This window comes from Octopus sinensis, linkage group LG20 (genome assembly GCF_006345805.1).
Source record: "Octopus sinensis linkage group LG20, ASM634580v1, whole genome shotgun sequence".
Lineage (NCBI taxonomy): Eukaryota > Metazoa > Mollusca > Cephalopoda > Octopoda > Octopodidae > Octopus > Octopus sinensis.
The window spans coordinates 27,325,618-27,348,600 of record NC_043016.1 but is presented as its reverse complement, the minus strand read 5'-3'; positions in this window follow the sequence as shown (position 1 = coordinate 27,348,600).

The following is a 22,983-nucleotide window of genomic DNA, read 5'->3' as shown; positions in this document are numbered from 1 at the left end:
ATAGATAGATAGATAGATAGATAGATAGATAGATAGATAGATAGATAGATTGACAGACATATATATAGAGAAAGAAAGAGACAGAGAGACGGACAGATAAACAGATAGACACATATAGGTGAATATATATATAATCTATCTATCTACCTACCTATCTACCTATCTATCTATCTATCTATCTATCTATCTATCTATCTATCTATCTATCTATCTATCTATCTATCTATCTATTTGTGCCATAACGGCAGCGGAAGTGCGGGACGCGATAGCAGAATGCTCGAGGGACAAATCGCCGGGTTTGGATGGTCTACCCTACGAGCTTTACAGTTGTATGCCAGCCTTGTTTGAAGACGTCTTGGCAGCAAAGTGGGAGCATCCCCGGTTTTGTGAGTCGAGGAGCCGTAACGCTGCTGAAGAAAGATCCAAACAAGGGGGCGGGGCGTAATAGATAACTTTAGGCCCATCACTCTGCTCAATGCAGACTTGAAAATTTTGGCCAAGAGATTGGCGCTTGTCAAGAAACTGGTCGACAAGGCGCAAACGTGCGCCGTGCCGGGCCGGAGCATCCATGACAACCTCCATCTGATGCGCAACATCATAGACTGGGTAGTTAAGGAACCTGGCATGGATGGGGCTCTGATCAATTTGGATCAATCGAAAGCTTTCGATAGGGTAGACCATCGATACTTGGAGGCTGTCCTCATAGTGGCCGGTTTCGGTCCCGTCTTCCGCGGCTGGATAGCTGCTTTGTACAGAGGCATCCGTTCGGTAATTCGCGTAAATGGACATCTATCGAGACTTTTAGACATTGCATGTTCGGTCCGTCAGGGATGCTCACTCTCGTCGCTTCTGTACGTATTGACTCTCAAGCCACTACTGCGGAAGCTGGCGACTTTCAGGGGCATCCCGCAAGAATTGGGTTGCGGGACGAGCGTGTCTGCATACACGGACGACGTCACCGTCGTAGTATCTAACCAAACGTACATCAAGCTGGTCGGCGAGACACTGAAAGACTACGAAACAGTAACAGGAGCAAAAATCAACCGGGAAAAGTCAGTAGGCTTGCGACTCAGCACCTGGAGAAGCAAGCCCATGCCGTCCACCGGTGCCTCCGTCGTGGGACGCTGGACCGACAGTCCGGTCGAGTTGCTCGGGGTCTGGTTTGGTCCGGACCGCCAAATGGAGAAGAACTGGGACGAGATAACGAGTAGAGTGGTCACTCTCGTCCGGCAATGGGCCGAGAGGAAGCTGTCCCTAAAAGGTCGAGCAAAGGTTGCGAACACGTACATCGCGTCCGTCATTTACTACCACCTGACCGCCCTACCATCACCAAACTAGAACGCATTCTCTTCCGCTTCTTGTGGAAAGGATGCGTTCCAATGGTCAGGTGATCCATTTGCTGTCAATACCCGTTAAAAGGAGGGCTGAGCATGCCGTAGTTGATGATGCACAGACACGCGCTGAAACTGCGACATCTCCAACTCTACGCAGACGACGGTGAACAGGTATGGTCGCCGTTTGTGAAGCACACTTTCCCGCAGCTCGTCGCCATGACCGAACTGCAGTCGTGGATCAAAAAGAGGCCGAGGAAGGGCGAATGGCACCGCGAGTATCGCGTTGCTCTCAAGCAACTATGCCGTCCCGGGTCGACCTTGAGCGACTTCAACACAACCAAAGCATTCTATAGGAGATTATTGGAGGGGAGGTACGTTGACGATCTCCGGGCGAACCTGGACGTCGATGAGGAATACCTGACCCGCTTGTTCAAGACAACTTTCGGGCCGGGACCTATGGACAACTTCCAGAGATCCCTGGCCTGTCAGTGCTATCGAGAAGCGCTACCCATTCGGGATAAGCTCTACAGATATGGCTCGAGAAACACGGGGCCGACCTGTCCGAGATGCGGTCAGAGCGACGAAACCGTCCTGCATGCACACGTACAGTGTCCAACCATTTCCGACCTGTAGGCCTATGTCGAACGACTGCTATCGCGTGTGGGACAAGTCAGTTTATCAACCGAGTCTTTCGTGAATTTTGTCGCGCCTCCTTCCTTGAAAGAGCTTTTTCATCGTACTTGTGGCTATGACGAAAGAATGTATATGATGGACGCGTCTGAAAGGCCTAAAGACAAACACTTTTCTCTCTGGTCAATCTCTCATCAACTTCTTCAAGTATCAATTGAAGAGGAAGGTGAGAGTAGAGAGGGAAGTTTTGTCTAGTGAATGCTTCAAAAAAGATGGGTGAATGTAGCAAGAATGGTACGTGAGAATGACGGAGGCAGTTTGAGCATAATCCTATGGACCAAAAGAAAAAAACAAAACGAAAGGAAAAAAGAGAGCCACTTACTGTAATCTGTTTTCTTTTTGCATGATACTATTGCCCAAGGTTCCCGTAGTCTTTTCCGTAGGCTTTTCTATCAACGGACAAACCTAATCTGTTTTCCCTTTTTGCATTGACTTTCTATGATACACGATCCCTATTGATCGGCCCCACTCTTTTTTTTCACGATCCCTTTTGATCGGAATTCGCTCCCCCCTCCCCCCCAAGCTCTAGTTTGTATTTTATCCCTTCTAAGTTCAGCCCTGCGTGGTCAATAAAGAAATCTATCTATCTATCTATCTATCTATCTATCTATCTATCTATCTATCTATCTATCTATCTATCTATCTATCTATCTATCTATTTATTTATTTATTTAGCTGTGTCAGAGTGTCTATCTATATTTAGCCATCTATTTATCACTCCCTCTATCTATTTATTTATCAAACTATCTATCCATCTATCTATCCGCTCAGTCGAAGTCGACTCTCGGTTATTAGATGGATCAGTGTTCTCCAGCCAGTTCCATCCTGGGCCTATTCTTTCAGATTGGCTATGACCATTCCCGTGTCACTCTTGATGGTATCAAGCCAGCGGGTTCTTGGTCGGCCTTTTCCTCTCTTGCCACTGACCATTCCGAGCATGATGTCCTTCTCCAGGGATTTTCTCCACATAATATAACCAAAATATGCCAATCTATGCTTGGTGATCCTAGCTTCCAGCGACAGATTCGGCTTGATCTGGTTAAGAACTTCTCCATTGGTGAGCCTCGCTGTCCATGGAATCCGTAGAAGTCTTCTCCAACACCAAAACTCGAATGCATTAATTCTCTTCTGGTCAGCTTTCTTTAGTGTCCAGGTCTCGCATCCATATGTTGCTATTGGGAAGACGATTGCATTCACCAATCTGCATTTGGTAGCGAGGCGGATGTCTCTACTCTTCCAGACCTTGCTCATGCTGACCATTGGCTCCCTGCCTTGTACTATCCGCCGCCTTATTTCTGGAGTGCAGTTACCATCACGATTTATTTTGGAGCCAAGGAAGATGAAATCAGCAACCACTTCGATCTCTTCATTATCGATCTTGATACTGATGTTTGTTGTGGCTGCTGTTGACATGATCGTTTTCTTAACATTGAGGTACAGCCCAAATTTCTCACACTCTTTCTTGACTAGTAGGATAAGATTCTCTAGAATTTTCTGCCAGCAGCGTTGTATCATCTGCATAGCGAAGGTTATTAATATTTCTTTCTCTAATCCTCACTCCAATGCTGCTATCCTCCAGGCCTGCATTTCTCATGACCTTTTCAGCGTACATGTTGAAGGCTGCTGGTGACAGGATGCAACCTTGCCGAGTGCCTTTTCCAATCTCAAACCAATCAGTGTCGCCATATGGTGTCCGTACTGTAGTCACTTGGTTTCGATAGAGTGATCTAATAAGCTGGACAAGGTGTAAAGGTGTTCCCATTTTCTTCAGACATTTCCATACCTTGTCATGATCAATGCTGTCAAAGGCTTTGGAGTAATCGATAAAACACATGTACAGCTTCTGTTGGTATTCTCTTGCCTTTTCCATAATCCACCGTAGGTTGGCGATGTGATCGCGGGTGCCTCTTCCATTTCTGAAACCAGCTTGCACTTCTGGCAATTCTCTCTCAATAGTTGTGTTCAGGCGCTTCTGGATGATTTTAAAGAGAATTTTGCTTACATGGGGGATCAGGGTGATGGTACGGGTCTTCTTTACATGTTGGTAAAGTTCTCTCATGTTCCCTTTCCTATATGCCACCTCTGCCCTTGCACATTCCTCATTCCAGTATTTCTCTTTGTCCTTCCTGGCCGCCTGTTGGAACATTGCATTCAGGCGCCGCATTTCATCCCTGCTTCTGGTCACCTTTGCTCTCCTTCTTTCTTCTGCTATTGCAATAGTCTCCTCCAAAATCCACTTTGCTGATCGTGTGGGTTTCTTGTACAGAACATGTTTCTCTGCTGTTTCAACGACAATTTCCTTCACATTCTTCCATATTTCTTCTATCAAACTATCAAACTATTTATCTATCCATCTATGTATCTCCCTTTCACACACGCACTCTCTCTCTCTCTCTCTCTCTACATCCTTCTCTATCCATCTTCTATCAATCTGACACTCGGTCTGTCTCTTGGTCTTGCTGTCCATCTGTATGCTGTCTACTTCATTTTTTGTCTGTCTATCTATCTATCTATCTATCTATCTATCTATCTATCTATCTATCTATCTATCCGTCTATCTGTCTGTCTGCCTGTCTGCCTGCCTGCCTGCCTGTCTGTCTGTCACCCCAATTTTTTTCCACGATCCCTTTTGATCGGAATTCGACCCTTTTTTTCTTTCCTCCTCTTCTTCCCCAAAAGAAAAGCTCTACTTTGTATTTTGTCTCGTCTGTCTTCAGCCCTGCGTGGCCAATAAAGAAATCTTTCTATCTGTCTGTTTGTCTGTCCACCCGTCTATCCATCCTTCTTCCGTCTAGGTTAAGGGAAATAACTCTGGGAATATATTATGAGTAGCTTCCCTTGACAACCAGGGCGAGGTTCTTTTAGTTGTTTTAAAGTGTCTTTTCGTTTTTGTATGAACAACAATATGATATTGAGGGCACTTGGCAGTCGCTTTTACGAAATACTTCTCAAAGTGCCCTTCATCTTATATGAAAATTCAAATTTGTGGTCGCTTAGGTATTATCTGTAACAGTATGTGAAACCTCCAAAAGTACAATTTTTAATGCTTCATAAAATTTTGTTAAATTTTGTAGAGAATATTCAATTATTTCTATTATGAAGGGTACTTTAAAAACATTTACATAGAAAAATTGTCCGATAGGTGGTTTCACAACATGCTAGAAAAAACAGGTAGATGCTCTCAAATTTACGTTTATATATATAATGATATGTAATTGTATGATCCAAGAATCTAGGTGTAGGAGGTCTGTAGCAGGTATAATTCTTTTATAGTTCACATTAGCAACTTGGGTTGCTATGAATGTGAATAAAAATCCAAAGTCCCTCAATTTGGATTTAAATGTATATATGTGTATGTTTATATATATATATATATATATATTGATAGAAATGGTAAGACAACAAAAGAATGAAAGAGACCTCAATATTATGTAAATAGAGGAATTTATCTGTAAAAGTAATGTGACAATTATTCGGTAGCCATGATAAAACTCCGAGCTTCAGATGCCGAGGTGGAAGTCCATGCCGCCATCTCTTCAGTTATCTGGGCATCGGAAAAATACTATGAAAAAATCCTTTTCATAGTATTTTTCCGATGGCTGGCTAACTGAAGAGATGGTGGTGTGGATTTCCACCTTGGCATCCAAAGCTCAGAGTTTTATCATGGCTACCAAATAATTGTCACATATTACTTTTACAGATATATATATATATATATATATATATATATATATATATATATATATATATGTGTGTGTGTGTATGTGTGTGTATAAGAAGAAAAAGAAAATGGAGACTGGGAAGTTGATTGTTATTATTAACAACAAATCAATCGTTATCCTTTACAGCTGTTTCAATTAATACTCAGTGAATTAATTAAATATAAATTCATATGCCCTGAGCATATCTCCAGAGGGAAGAAAATATACCCTTGGAGTTTTATATATGTTTATCAGTTCATTAGAGTAGACTCAATGATACTGTTTATGATTTGTATTATTATGTGTTTGAGCGAGGTGTTTGCAGGCTGGTTGGTGATAAGATGGAGTAGGTAAATAGAATTAGAATAATAAATGAATAAATTGAATAAAGATGATAGAGGAAATTTAAATATAAATAAAGTTACGAAAATTAGTATATATGCAAGTATGCATGCATACACATACATACATACATACATACATACAAATACAACATACATACATACATACATACATACATTCATACATACATACATACATACATACATACATACATTCATCTGTATGTAAAACAAGTTAAAAATAATGGTCATTGCATATTTTTCCTTTATTGGACCAAATTTCACTTACTGCTGTTCTCAGTGGTCATTTTATGTACATTACTGATAGGTTTACTCAATTGACATAGTAAACAATTGAGAAAAAATTGAATGACCTTAGGCTGTTCAATTTTTCTCAATTGATCAATATACCAGTTTAGTAAGCCTATCAGTAAAGTACCTATAATTATTACTAGAAACAATTAGTACAATAAAGGAAAATGAACATTATTTTTAATTTGTTTCTTATATATCACTCTATTTAAAAACCAATTTGTCAGGAGCCCACCCACCAATTTACAATATAGAATTGTGATGAACCATAACCTTGAACTCTGCAATAAGAATACCTGGAATTCTTCACTAATTAATTAACATTGTTAGACTAGTATGCCAACACAGAGCTTATAAAGTATTTTGACCAGATTTATAATCCCTCACTAATAGCTCTCTCTTTCTCTCTACATACATACATACATACATACATTCATACATACATACATACATACATACATACATACATATACATACATATATATATATATACATATATATATATATATATATATATATATATATATATATATATATATATATATATATATATATATGTATATATTGGCAGGGCAAGACTGCTAGGTAGTCGGCCGTATGCTAGAAATAGATCATCAATGATCAAGGCCGAAACCGAGGTATGCAATTAATTCTGTTTTTTATATAAATTTTCATCTGTCCTGCCCGCCAAATTTGGTTCTGGTGTTCGCTGAATTTTTCCTCTAGAGAACTTTCTTTGTAGTTTGATCGTTGATGATCTATTTCTAGCATACGGCCGACTACCTAGCAGTCTTGCCCTGCCAATATACACATATATTAGAATTTTCTCTGATTCTCAGATTTTTGTATGCTAGACTACTGGTTTTAAATTGATATTAAAATTAATATTAATTTATCTCCCTCATTATTTAAATATATATATATATAATATATTACCTTCATTTACTTAATTCTTTCTTGAATATATTAAAAACTTGAGTACTCAAGCAGTCAATAATGTTGGGAGGTGTTGTTCAAAGAAGAGTATGAGGATGTAAGTGAAAATGCCAAAATAACAGGAAAATAAGAAAATTGTTTTTATCGCTCCTCAAATATTATACAGATTTGGTTACTCTTAACCCTTTTGATACCAACCTGCCTGAAACCACCTCTGGCTTTGTAGTACAAATGTCTTGTTTTCAAAAGTTCTGAATGAAAGTCTCCTACCAAACCTTAGTCACAACTTATGTTCCTAACACTAGCTTAATGATAACTAAGTTATTTTATTAAACTCTTTGCTACACATAAAATTCATTGAAAGAAACACAGAGCATCTCAACAGAAATATGGTAACAAAAGAGTTAATATGTACAATATATTGTTATCAATAAGTCAATCATTATTCTACATTATTTTCTACAACAAATGTTCTACCTAATTTCAAAAATGTTGTACATGCATATGTATTTAAAACTACCAAAATATATGCTTATTTACACATGAGTACTTGATTTTCATAGGTATGTAGATATTTTGAAAATACTTTACGGAGTGATGACTGTGTCCTACGTAGTTACTGGCTGCCTTTTGGCAAGGCATAGCATCCATTCAGCCATTCTGCCAGGGATGCGGCAAAGTTATGAGACTGCAGCAAGGTAGCTTGTGAAGAGGTAGCATAAGTGCTCAACTGGACAAATGGTGTTTCTTTCATTAATGCTGAGTGGCGGAATCCCAGAAAATCAATGGTCAGGATCACCTAGCTCTATCAAGAGAGGAGCTGCAATGCATCCATAGGGGCAGCATCCATGATTGGGTAATCAGCTAATGAAAGATTCACTATGACTCAAGCTCTCATTTCAAATTCATAATAATTGAGTTCGATGGCAACAAAGATTCATGGGAATCTGCAAAAGTAGTGACAGATAAAAAATCATGGTCTTACCCACAGGTTACTCTTTAATCTTTTTACTTGTTTCAGTCATTTGACTGTGGCCATGCTGGAGTACCATCTTTAGTCGAGCAAATTGACCCCAAGACTTATTCTTTGTAAGCCGAGTACTTATTCTATCGGTCTTTTTTGCCAAACTGCTAAGTTATGGGGACGTAAACACACCACCATCAGTTGTCAAGTGATGTTGGGGGGACAAACACAGACACACAAACATATACACACACATACATATATATATATACATATATACATATATACAATGGGGTTCTTTCAGTTTCTGTCTACCAAATGCACTCACAAGGCTTTGGTTGGCCCGAGGCTATAGTAGAAGACACTTGCCCAAGGTGCCATACAGTGGGACTGAACCTGAAACCATGTGGTTGATAAGCAAGCTACTTACCACACAGCCTCTCTACATACATTTTCTGAAAGTTTTAAAGGGACAGCAACTTTAGTTTATGCAAAAGCTACACATTTACAACATAAGTGGCACATTGTCTGCAAAGCTACAAATGTACATAAGCATTATTATTAGTATTCACTTTCACTACAAAGTTTCATAAAGGACAATGTTTCTTGTATAGACATGAGATGGCACCAACACACCTTGGTCTTCTGAATTTTCAATCTGTAATTTCAAATTATTTCTGTTTTTTTATTCTACTTAAATCAAGAAATACAAACAAGCATGCAATATATGTAGGCTAAAGTTGAATACATGATACCTTTCAGGAAGTTGGATATAAAAAATAATAGTGGAATATAGTGGAATATAAATAAATAATTGTGCCTTTTTAAAGCCTAGCCAGGCTCATGTGCCCGGTTTCCTGGTTTCAATTGCGTATGTGTTCCCAAGCTGGATGGGACGCCAGTCCATCGCAGCGTTGCTCATTTTTGCCAGCTGAGTGGAGTGGAGCTACGTGAAATGAAGTGTTTTTGCTCAAGAACACAATGCGTTGCCCGGTCCAGGAATCGAAACTACAATCTTACAATCATGATGCTGACACCCTAACCACTAAGCCACATGCCTCCACATAATGGAATACATGAAATAGAATAAATAATAGAGGAATAAAATGAAATCTTAATATAAATAGCATGTTAAATACATACTGATTACACAGTGTGTTATATATATGTTGATTAGATTTACCAATGAGAAGAACCAGAAAATTAATATGAGTTTATGAATATAAAAATAAAAACATGATGTGAGAAAGAAGACAGCACAAAGAACTTTCAAATACAAAAAAAATAAACAGAATAAGTGCAGGAGTGGCTGTAGGGTAAGTAGCTTGCTTACCAACCACATGGTCCCGGGTTCAGTCCACAGCATAGCACCTTGGGCAAGTGTCTTCTGCTATAGCCTCGGGCCGACCAAAGCCTTGTGAGCGGATTTGGTAGATGGAAACTGGAAGCCCATTGTATATGTATATATATATATATATATATATATATATATATATAATCATCATCATCATCATCATCATCGTTTAACGTCCGCTTTCCATGCTAAAAAAGTAACACTCTTAGGTCTCACCGAGATTTGAACTCGGATCGCTGGATTCAAAGTCCAGAGTGCTAACCATTACACCATATATATATGTATGTGCGTGTATATGTCTGTGTTTGTTCCCTCAGCATCGCTTGACAACTGATGCTGGTGTCTTTACGTCCCCATAACTTAGCGGTTCGACAAAAGAGACTGATAGAATAAGTACTAGGCTTACAAAGACTAAGATCTGGGATCGATTTGCTCAACTATAAAGGCGGTGCTTCAGCATGGCCACAGTCAAATGACTGAAACAAATAAAAGAGTAAAAGAGTAAAAGAGAATGGCTCCAGCCATGACTTAAATTTGATATGGTGTGATTTAAAAAGTAAACCATATATAAAGCAGGACAAATTCAATAGTTTCAAATGGTTAAGTATTACTCACAAAATAGAAGTATATATATTAAAGTACTAAACACATATGGTATGTAAATTAGTAGTTCCAGTTCTACTTAGCAACTGGGTTTGTTGAGTAAGTAAGCAGATTGACTTCTTAGTTCACTGGGATTGTCCCAAATTGATGTAGACACTTCTGATGAGAGCCTATTATTATTAACATACAAAACTATATTGATACACCAAATTTGAAATCAATTGGAATAAAATTGAAGGAGTTGAAAAGTGAAAGCGAAACAAAAGATCCTACAGGTATATATATCATCATCATCGTTTAGCGTCTGCTTTCCATGCTAGCATGGGTTGGACAGTTCAACTGGGGTCTGGGAAGCCAGAAGGCTGCACCAGGCCCAGTCTGATCTGGCAGTGTTTCTACAGCTGGATGCCCTTCCTAACGCCAACCACTCTGTGAGTGTAGTGGGTGCTTTTTATGTGCCACCAGCACAGGTGCCAGATGAGGCTGGCAAACGGCCACGATCGGATGGTGCTTTTTACATGCTACCGGCATGGAGGCCAGTCGGGGCGGTGCTGGCAATGGCTACATTCAGATGGTTCTCTTACGTGCCACCGGCACTGGTATCATAGCTGCAATTTCCATTGATGTTGATCGATTTCGATTTTGACTTTGATTTTCACTTGCCTCAACAGGTCTTCACAAGTAGAATATTGTGTCCCAAGAAGGAAAGGTATGCATAAGTGGACTGGTAGAGGCCACAGGTTATGGTCTCACTTGTCCTGCTGGGTCTTCTCACGCACAGCATACTTCCAAAGGTCTCGGTCTCTAGTCATTTCCTCGGTGAGGCCAAAAGTTCGAAGATCATGCTTCACCACCTCGTCCCAGGTTTTCCTGGGTCTACCTCTTCCACAGGTTCCCTCAACCGCTTGGGTGTGGCACTTTTTCACACAACTATCTTCATCCATTCTTGCCACATGACCATACCAGCGCAATGTCTCTCTTGCACACCACAACTGATGCTTCTTAAATCCTACTTTTCTCTCAAGGTACTTACACTCTGTCGAGTATGAACACTGACATTACACATCCATTGGAGCATACTGGCTTCATTCCTTGCGAGCTTACGCATATCTTCAGCAGTCACGGCCCATGTTTCACTGCCATGTAGCATGACTGTTCGTACACATGCGTCATACAGTCTGCCTTTTACTCTGAGTGAGAGGCCTTTTGTCAGCAGCAGGAGTAAGAGCTCTCTGAGCTTTGCCCAGGCTATTCTTACTCTAGCAGTTACACTTTCAGCACATCCGCCCCCTGCTACTGACTTGGTCACCTAGGTAACGGAAGCTATCAACTATTTCTAGTTTTTCTCCCTGGAATGTGGCGATGTTTACACAAACATGTGCATGCATGCATGCATGTGTGTATGTATGTATGTATGTATGTATGTATGTATGTATGTAGAAAAGCACTTGATTGGTTTGGAGAGTAAAGGTAATGTTATAATAAAAGCCAAAAATCTTGATAAGGTTGGTGTTTTTATTGTAGTTTTTATCATAACATTATATATATATATTTACACCCTACCACACACATAGTGTAAATGTATTTATTTGTTGTAGTTTAATCAATAATATTAGTGTTTAATCCTTCCTAAAATTAAGATTGAATGAATGTGGTGATATCTAAAGTATGTTTGTCTCCAAACAACACATATTTTAGTTCGGATTGAATGGTACTGCCCAAGTGTCGAAACCATAGTGATATCCATGAAGCAGCTGATGATGGAGGTTTGTTGGTTTGTTGGTATGGCTGTTATTGTATGTGCAGAATAGTATTATAACACATCCATTATATATATATATATATGCATGTATGACAGTATAAGTATCTTGAGAGAAAAGCTGGACATAAGAGGCATCAGATGTGGTGTACAAGAGAGATGATTGTGTTGGTATGGTTATGTGTTGCATATGGATGTGAACAATTATGTGAAGAAGTACTGAAGAAGCTGTGGAAGAGGATACCCAGGAAGACATGGGACAAGGTGGTGAAGCATGTTCTTCAAATGTTGGACCTCGTGAAGGCAATAACTACTGACTGAGACCTTTGGCAATATGCCGTGCTTGACAAGACCTGTCAAACCAAGTGAAATCAAAGCTGTAGTTGTTGTTGGTGTCATGTATCTGGCGCCTATGCTGGTGGTATTTAAAAAGCACCTTTCAAGTTTTGGGCCTTGTGTAGTCAATGCTGGAGTTGTGCAACCAGCACCTGTGCTGGTGGCATGTAAAAAGCACCTTCTGAGTACTGAGCCTCACAGAGGTAATGACTAGTGATCAAGACCTTTGACAATATGCTGTGCTTGAGAAGACTCATCAAGCCAAGTGAAATTGCAGTCATGGCAGAAATTGGTCTCATGAAAACTGATACCCATGCCGGTGGCATGTGAAAACACCCATTACGCTCTCAGAGTGGTTGACGTTAGGAAGGGAATACAGCCATAGAAACCATGCTAGATCAGACTAGGGTCTGGTGCAGACCCTCAGCTTACCAGCCCTGGTCAAACTGTCCAACCCATGCAGCGTGGACAGTGGGCGCTAAATGATGATGATGATGATGATGATGATGAAATGTGGGTTATATATATATAATACTGTGTTAGTGTGTGTCTGTTAGTATTCATGTTATATGATGTTTTTCCCCTCCTATTGTCGTTTATCTTCTTAGATATGTATGTATATATATATATATATATATATATTATATATATATATATATTATATATATATATATATATATATATAATGTACATACATACATACACACACACACATATATTAAGAATATGAGGGATTGAGTTCACTTGTGATCTAAACAAATAAGTACGCTGAGTAAGTACTACAGTTGGCTGACTATTAGGTTCCAAGATCACAGCTAAGGCTGGATATTCCGTTATAGCATGTATATATTATATTAGAGGAAAAATCATAGAAGTATCTGAAGTCATTTAGAATAATTTAATTAGGGTAAGGTGAATTTGAAGTCTTACAGCTGTTTCTGGGATAACCCAAGTGGTTGGTTACCATGTTCATGTACTGGGTACTCTGTCATGAGAAACAAGGTATAAATATTTTAGATGTTTACAGTTCACAAGGAATAAAATTCACAGTTTATAAGGAATAAAATACAAGAATAAAGTAGTAAAATAGAAGGATAAGGAGTAAAAATATTTAGAAGAATACAGGCAGGAGAATAATATTCACAACTCATCTTTTTCCAGAGGATATGGATGTTGGTTAGAACTTCCATGAAGGTACACATTTACAATATGAATACATCATTTAGAATACTGCCAAAATACTACTTGGATTTACCTGGGATTTTAATTAAAGATCTGTACCTTTATGGAAATACCGACCAACATCCATATCCTCTGGAACAAAGATGAGTTGTGAACATCATTCTCCTGTCTATATTCTTCTAACTACTTTTACTCATTATTCTTCTATTTTACTACTTTTTTCTATTTTATTCTTTATAAACTGTGAATTTTATTCTTTGTAAACTGTAAATTTTCCCCATCAAAATATTCATACATTGTGTCTGATGATGGAGTACCCAGTGCATGGACATGCTAACCAACCACCTGAGTTGTCTTACAAAAGTTTTATAAAAACAGCTGTAAGACTTCAAATTCACCTTACATGAATTAAATTGTTCTAAATGATAATTATTCTGCCTTGGTTTTGATTTTTCCTGTGTAATATCATATAAATATATATATGGTATATATAAAGTGTGTATATATATATATATATATATATTATATATATATATATATATATATATATTATATATATATATATAAATACATATATTATACATATAATATATATATATATATAATACATAATATATATATATATATATATATATACATACAGACATACATAATATATATTATATATATATATATATGTCATACGATATAGTGTATATTTAAACACATAAGGAATCCACTTATGGGATTCTACATGCTAGAAAGAACAGCTAGGTTCTATAACCACAAAAATTGGGGATTAAATTCAACAGGAATAAATTTGGAAACGAAAAACATTTACCATCAAGTTTCATGGACCAATTAGTTTCTGATATTCATTTAGCGAGTCAAGAACTCACTAGGTCTGATCTTCTTCAGCAGGTCCAACCTTGGGTTAAACGTATACACAAGAGACAAACAAAACCACTTCTCTCGTGTTTATATGAACTAACTTTTCAAATTTTACTGCGCAGTCGCAGTCCTTCACTGGCTATAATAAAAACCACCATCTTTTAACTGAAAATTATCCATATATATATATATTCATATATATGTGTGTGCAAATATATATATATATATATATGTAGCATAGGAGTGGCTGTGTTGGTAAGTAGCTTGCTTACGAACTACTTTTATATACATAATATATATATATATATCATCATCATCACCGTTTAACGTCCGTTTTCTATACTGGCATGGGTCGGATGGTTTGACTGGGATCTGGAAAGCCAGGAGGCTGCATCAAACTCCAGTCTGATCTGACAATGTTTCTACAGCTGGATGCCCTTCCTAACACCAACCACTCCGAGAGTGTAGTAGGTGATTTTTACATGCCACCGGCACAGGGGCCAGAGAGCAATGGCATCAACCACGATCAGATGGTGCTTTTTACGTGGCACTGGCACAGAAGCCAGCGGGAGCAAGCGGGGGCTGGCATCGACCACGTTCGGATAACTGTGCTAGAGCGTTAAAACTTAGTGCACATTAATATGTATAAATATATATATATATATGTATGCATAGGAGTGCTGTGTTGTAGTAGTAGCTTGCTTACGAACTACTTTTTATACATACATATATATATATATATATCATCATCATCACCGTTTAACGTCCGTTTTCTATACTGGCATGGGTCGGATGGTTTGACTGGGATCTGGAAAGCCAGGAGGCTGCATCAAACTCCAGTCTGATCTGACAATGTTTCTACAGCTGGATGCCCTTCCTAACACCAACCACTCCGAGAGTGTAGTAGGTGATTTTTACATGCCACCGGCACAGGGGCCAGAGAGCAATGGCATCAACCACGATCAGATGGTGCTTTTTACGTGGCACTGGCACAGAAGCCAGCGGGAGCAAGCGGGGGCTGGCATCGACCACGTTCGGATAACTGTGCTAGAGCGTTAAAACTTAGTGCACATTAATATGTATAAATATATATATATATATGTATGCATAGGAGTGCTGTGTTGTAGTAGTAGCTTGCTTACGAACTACTTTTTATACATACATATATATATATATATATCATCATCATCACCGTTTAACGTCCGTTTTCTATACTGGCATGGGTCGGATGGTTTGACTGGGATCTGGAAAGCCAGGAGGCTGCATCAACTCCAGTCTGATCTGACAATGTTTCTACAGCTGGATGCCCTTCCTAACACCAACCACTCGAGAGTGTGTAGGTGATTTTTACATGCCACCGGCACAGGGGCCAGAGAGCAATGGCATCAACCACGATCAGATGGTGCTTTTTTCGTGGCACTGGCACAGAAGCCACGGGGAGCAAGCGGGGGCTGGCATCGACCACGTTCGGATAACTGTGCTAGAGCGTTAAAACTTAGTGCACATTAATATGTATAAATATAGATATAATATGTATGTACACAACGTACGTGCATCCATCCATCCATCCATCCATCCATACATACCACACACACCACCACACACACACACACACACACAAACACACATACATACATACATACATACATACATACATAAATCGATAGACAGATCAGGAAAAAAATACACTGTAAAAGAAATTTTGAGCCGATATACTTTTATGTGTTCGAGTAGCATATCCTTGATTATGGCATATAATCAATCAGGAAGTTACCATTGGTTTCATGTCTACTATTGCACAGACAATACAAACGACTGATCAGAGATGCTAGCCGGAAGTACATTGCCTCTTTGCTGATAGAAGTATATACACTGTCTTTGTCGGTGGAAAATACCCGAAAGGGAAAGAAGAGTTGCCTCCTCTTGTACGGTTCCCTCTGTGGCCGAAGTGGTTCAGCTGTGTTTGCATACATTCTTTTCTCGTTCTCTAGTCCGCAAGCGGGGAAGATCGCGTTTTCAAAATGAATTTTCTGTTATGAGGGCAATGTCTAGGAAATTTCACTTTTGGAATTTAAGAAAGTGCCTTGATCATGCGAATTTTTGTAGGATCATTGTCTTTCCAAGTAAGGAATGCTTGCATATCTTACTTCCGTTGAGGTATGCCCAAGGTTGTTCCAGTAGCTACCAGTTAATTTTATATAGCGTTTTCTTCTCTTTTAATCGGTGGTAAGAAACTCCCAAGAGAGCTGAAAAGCAGGTCTCCAGAGAAGCAAGTATTTCGGCACTTAACTACTTACACAGAAAGGGATCCGAGCCGTATCCAAGTCATGACTTATGAATGCCCTTCTGCTGACACTTTTTAGCTACTTGGATATCAGAGATATTTAAAAAATTCATCTAGTTGTACATCTTCCACGGTGACTCAGCTTTCAAACCTATACTTTAAGAAGAAATAACGTTGGCTGTCATGATAGCGGGAAACGTCAACGCTTTCACAATGACTCCCTTAGCGTTAAAATACCAAAATATTGCCTTCAAACAAGGTAGTTGTCTTTAGTCCTCCTCGACCAGATCCAGCTGATTTGCAGAGACTGAAAGTTTTACTCACAAAACCTCTGGCTCCAACCTCTATGACGAGAACCTTGACTTGGAAGTTGGCATTCCACAGGCTGTTGACCAGACTGATATATTTTTTGGTCTTGAGTACCTGTACTTCTGTTTTCAAACGACATGGTGAGCTCAATCACAATTAGTTGCTTTGATGGACTGGAATGGAGTCCGATACCCAGCCTCAAACCACTCGTCCTGATGATTTCTGGTTGTGTTATTGATCCTGAAAGGTGTGCTGAGCACTCCCAACCACTCGCACCACCCAGAAGACTCCATTTCCGTGCCTCGTATAGCATAGCTATTCTTGACCATGACTTGCTGCCTCTTGCCGAGTAGAATGTATTCGAAAACAAGAGATCATAGACAGATCTGAAGGAAAAACTTATTCTAAGAAATGCCATATGCCACAATTCATTCTAGCTATGACACTTCTGGAGTGCACCTTCTCCCTCGTCCACTGTACTGCCGTCCGAGTTCTTATTAGTATCCTCTTCCTTTTTCACCTTCTGTAAAATCAGGTCTTTCCTCATTTTCTCCTGGCCTCTGACCACCATTTACTTTTTATTACACCCAATCCTTAATAATTAGCCTGAGTGTATAGTTAATGTAAAGTTGCAGCTCTCCGGGGTCCTAAAAGAGTAGTTATTTAGCCTGGCCTTTAAAATAGGCCCTCTGTCGCACCATCATATTTCTGTTTGCGTGTGTCCTGTCTTTCTGCTGCTACTGTTGGACACCACGGCTTCAGTGTTGCATCGACTATTCACATCGCTCACGGCTAATTCAATATCAGCATTCTTCCTCTGTGTGGGATTTGGGAAGCAACACTTTCCCTTTCACAAAGATAATTTTTTTCTATTTTCATCAGTAAACTGACCAAGACTGTATATATACCTCTAGCACTAAAAAGTCTATGTGCTTCTGGACTGATAATTCATCTGAATTATCCAATGCAATAGTTGATACAAAACAAATGGAAACTTTCTAACTGATTATGTGCCATAACCAAAGAAATATTGCTCGAATACATAAAAGTATATATATAGGCGCAGGCGTGGCTGTGTGGTAAGAAGATTGCTTCCCAACTACATGGTTCCGGGTTCAGTACCAATGCGTGGAACCTTGGGCAAGTGTCTTCTACTAAAGCCGCGAGTCGACCAAAGTCTTGTGAGTGTAATTTGTGGACGGAAATGGAAGATGCCCGTCATGTATATATATATATATATATATATATATGTGTGTGTGTGTGTGTGTGTGTGTGTGTATCTGTGTCCCTACCATCGCTTGACAACCGATGGTGGTGTGTTCACGTTCCAGTAACTTAACGGTTTAGCAAAAAGAAAAAAAACCGATAGCGGGGTCGATTTGTTCAACTAAAGGCCATGCTCCTGCATGGCCGTAATCAAATGACTGAAACAAATAAAAGAACAAGAATGTGTGTGTGTGAGTGTGTGTGTGTGCACGCGCATGCGCGTATGTATACGAGGGGTGGGTGCTGAAAAGTTTCTGGTTTTAAGGGTATCGCGAAAGGCTTAGCGCTGTTATCTTTACTTGGGAGGTAGGATAACTATTTAGGAGAAGATATGCAAAAAAATCATGAAATTGAAACTCAGGCGCCCTTGAAGTTCCTCATTTTACAAAGCAAAGGGGCTGCAGAAGTCTATGGGGAGACGAAGAAAGTTTTGAAGGATGGCTGCCCAGCTTACGTCACAGTGTAAATCTGGGTGCCAAGATTTCCGACTGGTCATTTCGAGGTCACAGATGAGTCTCAGTTGAGACGATCAATTTCCGCGACCACAGAGGACAAAGCCGACGTTGGGCGCATCATAATTCTCGAGGACCCAAATCCCAAATCCCACACAGAGGAAGAATGCTGATATGGAATTAGCCGTGAGCGATGTGAATAGTCGATGCAACACTGAAGCCGTGGTGTCCAACAGTTGCAGCAGAAAGAAAGGACACACGCAAACAGAAATATGATGGTGAGACAGAGGGCCTATTTTAAAGGCCAGGCTAAATAACTACTCTTTTAGGACCCCGGAGAGCTGCAACTTTACATTAACCATACACCCAGGCTAATTATTAAGGATTGGGTGTAATAAAAAGTAAATGGTGGTCAGAGGCCAGGAGAAAATGAGGAAAGACCTGATTTTACAGAAGGTGAAAAAGGAAGAGGATACTAATAAGAACTCGGACGGCAGTACAGTGGACGAGGGAGAAGGTGCACTCCAGAAGTGTCATAGCTAGAATGAATTGTGACATATGGCATTTCTTAGAATAAGTTTTTCCTTCAGATCTGTCTATGATCTCTTGTTTTCGAATACATTCTACTCGGCAAGAGGCAGCAAGTCATGGTCAAGAATAGCTATGCTATACGAGGATTTCAGCTGAAGTCATAGCTGAGACCCTGGAGATTTTCCGTGAAAGAGTTGGCCATATCATCCACAACATAAGAAAGCTTTCCACAAAATGGGTGCCGAAATGCCTGAACGTAGATCAGGGGCGCATCAGTGACAACATCAAAGGCAATTTTGGACCGGTTTGTGTAGCAGGAGAAGATGATTTCATGGCTCGTTTAGTCATCATGATTCACAAACGAAGCAGCAATCAATGGAGTGGTTCCACAGCGGTTCATCGCGTCCCAAGAAGTTTCGTACCCTGAAGTTAACTGGAAAGATTTTGGCTCCGGTGTTCTGGGACAAAGACGGAATACTCCTCATAAAGTACCTGCAGAAGGGTCGCACCAGCAACGCAGAATACTACATGCATTTGAAGCAGAAACACCGTGGTATCCTGTTTTTGCAGGACAATACATTAGCACACACAGCACATGAAAGTCTACGGAAAACAAGAACTATCTTCAAGACTCTATCATGTAATATGAACATTTCTCTAAACAGGATAACAAGTCTAAAAAAGGCAGTATTTTGTGGTATAATCCGCTATTCGGATTACATGTATCATCTAAAATTGCAAGGGAATTTCTCTCCACATTAGATAGGCATTCCCCTAAATCTAGAAGATACTTCAAAATTATTAATAGGCTTACGATGAAGTTGTCCATTGCAACGTCATATAACCTGAAATAACATATTCGGAAACTGAATCAAGTAATCAGAAATACTGAAAATATAGTCTAAGATAACGTGGGCCCCTCACATAGGGATAATTATAATCAAGGTATTCCAAATGATTCTAATATAAGTAATAATATCAACCTTAATATAGACGATGTAAATAATGACGTGAGTGTAGTAAGCACAAATGATAATGATGTTGGAGACAACAGCAATGATAACGATGAATATAACAGTAATAATAGTAATAACAAATACATACATATACACACACACACACATAATATATATATATATATATATATATATATATATATAGTTAATCCAAACAAGAAAACACAGAAAAAAAGAGAAAAAAAAGAGAAAAAAGAGAAAAAAACACAGCAACGCAGGACGTGGAACAATTAAAGTATTATTGACGCTCAGGAGGAGGCGCAATGGTTAGGGCAGCGGACTCGCGGCGTAGGATCGCGGTTTCGATTCCCATACCGGACGTTGTGAGTGTTTATTGAGCGAAAACACCTTAAAGCTCCACGAGGCCCCGACAGGAGGTGGTGATCCCTGCTGTACTCTTTCACCACTCTTTCACCACTCTTCACTCGCTCTTCTTCTATTGGCCTGCTCGCTTAGCCAGCGGGGGGGTGGCGTCATTCGAAGGCTAAAACAATGCGAACGTATTGTGACCAGCGATGTGTAACAACATCTGATGGCCTGGTCGGTCACGTAGTGTCGTAGATATATATATATATATATATATATATATATATAATATATATACGTAGATGTAATCGCATAGCAAGTGATTTGATCTGAGATCGTGTGCTGAAACGAAAACAATTGCAGCGTGGAAGGTGTTTGTAAGCCATTTAAGAAACACACAAAAGCCGTTCGATTCACTTCAATATTTAAGTTTAATCTTAGATGCAGCAGCACGGATTTTTGTCAGTGAACAGGTCGCGGATTTTAGCGACGAAAATATTTTGACAAATTAAACTTAAATGTTGAAGTGAATCGAACGGCTTTTGTGTGTTTCTTAAATGGCTTACAAACACCTTCCACGCTGCAATTGTATGTATATATATATATATATATGATATATATATATATATATTATATATATATATATATATTATATAGATATATATATATATATATATATATATTATATATATATATATATATACATATACATAAATGCGCCCTTTTAAAGCCTACCCAGGCTCATGGCCCGGATTTCCCGTTTCAATGGCGTATGTGCTCCCCAGCTGGATGAGACGCCAGTCCATCGCAGCGTTACTCATTTTTGCCAGATGAGTGGACTGGAGCAACGTGAAATGAAGTGTTTTTTGCTCAAGAACACACGCGTCCAAGAATCGAAACCACAACTTTACGATCATGATGCTGACACCCTAACCACTAAGCCATGCGCCTCCACACACACACACACACACATATATATATATATACACACACACACACACATTTTGATAGGTAGGTAGGTAGGTAGGTAGGTAGGTAGGTAGGTAGATAGGTAGGTCGGTAGGTAGGTAGGTAGATAGTTAGGTAGGTAGGTAGGCAGGTGGGTAGTTAGGTAGGTAGGCTGGTAGGTAGGTAAATAGATAGATAGATAGATACCAGAAAATTTTATCGTTACAAGATTCAGGAGACCAGCAAAGTGTTCCCTCCACCTCCCAAGGATGCTCATCTCTGCAGAGAAAAGAATACCCCACCGAATTCTTAATGGGAAGTGTAGAAGAGGGCTTCTTGTTACGAAGTCGGCGGATGATCTGCCCGAATACTTTATTGGCCAATCTCAAGTCAGAGTCCAGCTTGACTCCAAAGTCCTCCCATAACATATTTTAGATGTTTTTAGTTTCTGCTACAAGATTTCGCGCTTCAGTGTACCGACTGCGCAAAAGGGTAAACTTGTTTCTAAGTCAAACCTTGTAAGCTTCTTTGCTCAGATGGCGTTTTAAACTTTCTGGTTAAAGTAGGGGGTTCTTTTACCACTTGACTCCACACCAAACGGCTTTCATCCATAGCATTTTACAGCCGAAGAATAAACTGCCAAACTAAACAATCTCCACTCAATTTCGATATAATCAGTTTGTTCAGGAAAGTCTCCGAATTTGGATGCAATAGTGTTTGCATATTTTTTCCGGAAACCACTATTCGCCACGTTATCCTGTAAGCCGACTTATCAGTTTTGTGAGCTCTCCTGGTTGTAGTCTCATCTACGTAGTGTCAGTTGATAGTTTCCCACCCCACCCTCTCTTTACCGGAACATCAAATACAAAATCAAAGAGACGATAGGAAAATCGATCAGTGACCTCTTATGGATATCTGTGCTCGAAAAATGTGCTCAAAAATGGAGTACCCATTTTCCGCCCAGAAGTCTATTAAGGCCTCTCCATTTGCAACGAGTCTGGTCATCCATCGGTGCCAACATGATTGAAGTCTCCTTGTAGGACAAATGGCTCAGTCTTATCAACATCTAAAGCTGCAGTCACATTTTCAAAGAAGTGTTTATATTGGCCTCGCTTTAGGTGCATATACTTGCAACTGCTACAGCGGGCCTTTAAGCCTAAGCTTCAGGAGACAAACCCTCTCGCCTAGTGGGATCCACTCCATAACACAATCCGATAGTTGAGGTCTTGTGAATATCCCCACTCCCACCTGTGCAAACATAGTTGGCACCACACCTGAATAGTGAAGCTTCCACCCTCCGTCGAATTTGCAGTACCAGAACCTCGGATCCTTTTAGAGAAAAGTAGCAGTATCGCCCGGCGTTGCTCGGGTTTGTAAGGGAAATAACTATAAGCATTTTTAGAGAGTTATAGCCAAAAAAGGGAAAAAAATTATGGTAAATTTTTTTGTAGTTAAAAAGGTCGAGTTGCGTCCCCTAGACAGTCGTGTT